Source organism: Gavialis gangeticus, unplaced genomic scaffold, assembly GCF_001723915.1.
Source record: "Gavialis gangeticus isolate Ggan-Ray unplaced genomic scaffold, GavGan_comp1, whole genome shotgun sequence".
NCBI classification, from domain to species: Eukaryota; Metazoa; Chordata; order Crocodylia; family Gavialidae; genus Gavialis; species Gavialis gangeticus.
In genome coordinates this window covers 160,813,269-160,818,529 of record NW_017729032.1, presented here as the reverse complement: position 1 = coordinate 160,818,529, position 5,261 = coordinate 160,813,269, and the positions used below count along the sequence as shown (strand labels likewise).

The 5,261-nt window shown below is 38.4% G+C and overlaps 1 protein-coding gene across 3 annotated transcripts in view; it reads left to right on the top strand.

Moving 5' to 3' along the window:
• Positions 1-240: 240 nt before the first annotated feature.
• LOC109303423 (P2Y purinoceptor 8-like) overlaps positions 241-5,261 on the top strand; it is a 13,951-nt gene continuing 8,930 nt past the window's right edge. For 2 of the 3 annotated variants that reach the window (XR_002099102.1, XM_019525629.1), the window contains exon 1: positions 247-323. The gene's annotated coding sequence lies outside the window, so the exon portion shown is untranslated. Of the gene's footprint in view, positions 324-5,261 lie in introns of all 3 variants that reach the window. The other variant, XM_019525628.1, reaches the window with a different exon arrangement.

The window sequence follows — 5,261 nt, the reverse complement described above, 5'->3', positions numbered from 1 at the left end:
GTGTTTGTCATATACAGTGAGTGAATATCACAGTGCCAGTGATAGTATTTCTTTTAAAAGAATTATTTTTATGGCTGGGCCAATGTTTACTCCTTTAGAAAACTTTTCATGTGACCTCACCCCCCAGCTAAAAAAAAAAATAATTTCATGTGACCCTCCCCCTCCCTCTCCCCCCAGCTAAAAGAAAGAGACAAAAATCACTAGTGAAAAAAAGGAAGTAGGTGTTGCAATACAGTATATGAGCTCTTATCATACCACTGCAACAAACGATTCATTCATTCAGACAGCAATGTTTCAGGTAATCGGATGTTGTTGATATTCAGGTAAGATATTAATCTTTTGGCAATAAGTACCTTATAGAAACAATACTTATTCCTCCTCCTAGAGTCAAGCAACAAATGCTGAGAATATTTGATTCACAGTGCTAGATTGTAAATGTTCAAGTTATTATTATTTTTTGTATTTTAGTACAAAAAGCCATATCCTAAGGTCCTTACTCAGAACGTTTTACACTGTTCTTGATCAGGCAGACTCGCCTTGAAATCAAATGGTTTTTGCTAAAAACCACTGCTTAAGGATATAGCATCTTTGGATTTGGTCCGCAGAATGCAAAATTGCTTTTACTCATGCACCATAAATTCTATAGGCATGTACTTGTTCTTGCAAATACTATGACGTGTGTACACATAAACAGTAATTCAAGCCCTTGTTGAGGTCCTGTGGGATGTACAGGATTTCTAGTGATCTGTACATATCATGGGATTTTTTTTTGCTGTGCATGCCCACCAGAAATTTTCATACATACTGAGTTATGTGCAGGTACTCTAAATCAGTGTTCCTCAGCTGGATGGTCTGCGGCCAGCATCGTGCTCAAGAGATCCTCTACTATTCTTTATGGCCACAGGACCTTGTTTTACATCTTATATTCAGATTGCCAAGGAGAATAAAGTATGATGTTGCCTGAAGTTCCTTACTGTGATTCATATTGTTCCCCATGGGCCTGCCAAAGTTGGGAACCACTAGTGTAAATAAAGCAGTGTTCAAAATTTGTGGTTCTTTTAAACATCAAAAAGAACAAACTATTTTTGTTTGATTGCGCTGATCCAGTTCTTTACTAAGTAACTGTTATATATCCCAGATAATGCATCACTGCCACATCGTTGCTGTTATTTGTTTCACTGATTGAACAGGCATTATAGTATTAAAATTGCAGTATTATTTTTAATGTTTTTAAATTATTTTACAGTGCTCAAAATGATATGATTACTTTGTGTGTGCATGTAGTACTTATGCCATTTTGGGGTTCCAAAATAATAAAATACAATAAGTAAATATTACGTTTATATGATTAGTATATCATAATCAAGTGTGCTGATGCATATTCATTGCTAGATATTGATATAATTAAGACAAGTGTTAGATGTTCAAAACTGTTAAGTGATCAGCAAAGGTCACAAAAAATAATGCTGCTGTTAATCTCAGACATTGCAGAAGTTTCTTTTGAGTTTCCAGAATCCTGAGGGTTTTCTCTGTGATCCTTCAGCTTATTGTCCTCACTATCAAATATCCAGTAAAACCAAGCTCACTAGACTTAAGAGCATATAACAGTAGGGTCCTGTCCTGTTCCAGCTGAACTTAGTAGCAAACCCTCCCTGAATGTAACGAGAGGAGGATCAGACAGGCCATTTCAGATTTTCTAATGAGTTCTTAGTTCTTCTTTAGCAAATGAAATCTTTTTAGTCCTGTGTCATATGTAAATACAAATTTTATTTTACGTGATACTGAATAACTTTGAAAGGAATTCCCTTTTTCAAAAGTTGCAGAAGCTTGGTGAATCATTTTCAGCTATTTAGAATCCAGGAAAATAAAATGTGTTTAAAGTGTTCCTCCCAATCAAAGGTTGTTGTAAATGAATTTTTTTCCGTTGACCAGATGCTGCATAAATCTGTTTGACCTCTGGCCTCCTTCATCTATTTGCCCTCTCAGGAGGATTACTTGTTAGTTTAAATTAAACCACATTAGGTCACAGAACTTATACTGTGTTTTTCTTGAGTTTCTATTATTCTTTTGAGAAGGCGACTGACAAATTATACAAAAAAAGTCATAAGCTTTCTCTAGAACCTTTACTTTGACATAAGATTGAAGAAGGTTCTGATACTCAATTTGAGGGTATTCTCTTATTTTCTGAGAATTTCAGTGCCTCAATCTGCTATTTTTACTTTTTAGCATGAGTAGGTATTTCCTAATAAAAATCTGTGAATCATAGATTTGTTTCTATAAGAAGGTGTCCCCTTTTTTTCCCATTCAGTTGGGTTTTTTTTTTTAAACCTAGAGTGTGTATTATCACACATACATATATGGTGTGCTTATATTTTGCTTCTTCCAGTTTATGCCCAGAGGTATTTGTTTGATTTTTATTCTGAAAATTGTTCCAACCTATACAATGGAAATGTGAATACCTTAAGTGGCAAGGGACTGAGCCAGGGAACTCCCAGTTCTGCTGTCAATGCCTCAAAGAGGAAAAATCAATCAGGCAGGTGATAAAACTGTCTGGAAGTTTTTTGCCCACAGTTTTCTTGGGAAATGATGATTTATTTAACTCAAAGTATTTTTTTCAAACCACCTTCACTTTGATAGATTGTCATTGAATCCAAGTTCTAATAAGACCCTATAGGGATTCTTTCAGACTGCCCCAGGGCCAGAAACACTCATACCTGTTAGTTAGTGCAACTGGTGGGGCTGCCCTAGGGTGATAGATGCTGGGCTCCTGAGGTGGTCCACCTGGTGTTTGGTCTGTGCTGGAGCCTTGAGGTAGTGGGATGGCCACAGAGCCAAAGACCCTTGAAGGCAACCACTTCTCTGAAATAGAAAGCTTGGCCAGGGCTCCCAAGGTCCTTGCTGTGCAGCCAAAAGTCTGGAAGCTGTGGGAGTCCCAGCTCTGCCCAGGGCTTACACCGCCTAGCTCCATCAGGGAATGTGGAAGCCCTGAAGATGGCAGAGGAGCCAGGCAGCTGGAGGTGGGAACTTCCAGGTTTCCTCCTGTGGGACCTGGACTCAGAGCTTGAGCTTGTCATTTTGGGGAAGTCCACAGGGCAGGAGCCACAGATCCTGAAAACCTCAGCAGTCTCATGGACAAGGATCTTGGTTTTATCTGATTTTTAAAAATCCCCAATTTTTGGTCAAAAAAGTAACCCCAAATCCACATTTTGCCGTAATTTAAATGAAACACCACTAATATATAGACATGTATATAGTGGTGTTTTATTTTGATTGTGGCAAAATGTGGGTTACTGTGTTTTTAACTGAAAATTGCGGATTTTTTTAAATCAGAGAAGACCAGGATCCCTGCTCATGAATCTGACAATCCTGTTAATTTAAAGGGTCATAGTGGAAGTGAAAACAACAGTATAACCACATCACCAAACTGCAGCAGAGACTGAGGAGCTCTTTATTTTAAGGAACACCTTGTTTCAGTAATTCCAATATGAGCTTTTCTCAGAATTTTCTCTTTGTGGGAAATTTAAAAAATGTTTTTGTTCAGTCTGATTGTAAGCAAACCAGATTAAAAAAGTAACACAAAATTTCCCAGCAACTTTCCAAGCCAGCTCTGCTGAGGTCATACTTTAAATTCTAGCGCAAAGCAAAGCCAGTGACTCAGCACTCAGAGGAAGAGAATCAGAATCAGCCTGGAACACAATTCTTTGCGTTCCTTTTTGGAAATAGCAAGGGTTCACATCACTGGACATAGTAGATTTTGTGTATGTCTGTGGCAGATTTTTGGAGGATAAATGTTCTGGGACTTCATATCATCAAAACAACTGAATATGGGATTTCCTAAAAGAGGAAGCAAAGGAATCTACCAATTAAATGAGATGGAGCAGGTAATAATGGCCAAAAATAATGTCAATACTTGTTTTCCTTCATTTCAGGGACCCAGGTGTTAGTGACTCTTTCCAGTACATTATGGAAGTATATTCTGTGTTTTGATGAAAGCAAAACTCTTTGAAGAGTCTACTCATTAGGAAGTAATTAGAGCAACTAATTTATAATAGCATATGTGTATTTAAATACAGCAGTTAAATACTGTATGATTTTGTAGTGTGTTAGGAAGAGCTTAACATGAAGTGAACACCTGTTCACAAACGTGTATGCATCTCTGATTCAGTTAGTCTATAAGGTGTATCTCTAGCCTGCCTTCATTACAAACTATGGAATGTGCACATATACTATCATGTAATTTAATCAGGGATTAAAGTGACCTAGCGGGTCACTTCAGGATCAAAATTCTAGGTATCAGGCTATGTCTTCACCAGAAGAAAGGTGAAATAGCTATCTTGACCAAGTTATCTCAATGTAAAGTCCTAGTGGAGAGAAAGAAGTGGTTGTTTTTACCTGAATATATTTAACCAAGGTCAGTAATAAATAGGGCTCCACTCAGGTAGATTTTGCAAGTTAAAAATGATTTGTGCTTTGTCTCCTCTAGAGGAGTTTATACCACAAATAGAGGTGTTTTCTCAGTAGAGACAAATTCTCAACTGTGAATTGAGAGTGTATTATATATGGAAGGAAGTGGACTTCACATTCATCATCATAGCGATTCTCCATCCACTTCATATCTTATACGTGTGTATGAAGCAGATGTGAATTCTGTTAAATAATGTGATATACTCACTTTGTAGTGTTGTCTGTGGTTTGGCTTCACTTGGAAAAAAAGTTACACTGGTTTAACTACATTGATTTTTTAAATTTATCTAAATAAACTGGTGCAAGACATTTATGCAAACATGCTTAAATTACCTTGAAACTAGTTTGAAACTGGTTTAAGGTGGGAGGCTAAGTCAGGGGTTTCTATCAGTTTAAACTGGTCAATTATACATCCATTTAGTCAGTGCAGCTCTTTTAGAACGAACAGGTATTTCCTAATAAAAATCTGTGAACTGTAGGCCATGTCCACATGAGCATGGACAGTTGTTTCCCCAGGGACAAGCAGCAGTGGCACACCTTGTGCCACTGCTACTTGTCTGCACAACAGGTTACCCTGGGCAGGGTAGGGGAGCCTGGGGCCAGCAACTGTGCTGGCCCCTGCAGCCTTACCTGGGGCCCTGGGAGCCTCCTGGGGCTGTAACCACTGCAGGAACCAAAGCCAGACCAGCAGCTAGAGTGTGGCTCAAGCCGGTCAGGCCCTGGTTTGGGTTGGTGCATGCTGCTGCCATGTGTACCACCTCACTTTTTTTCTGTGTGGGTTTTTTTTTGACCTTGGG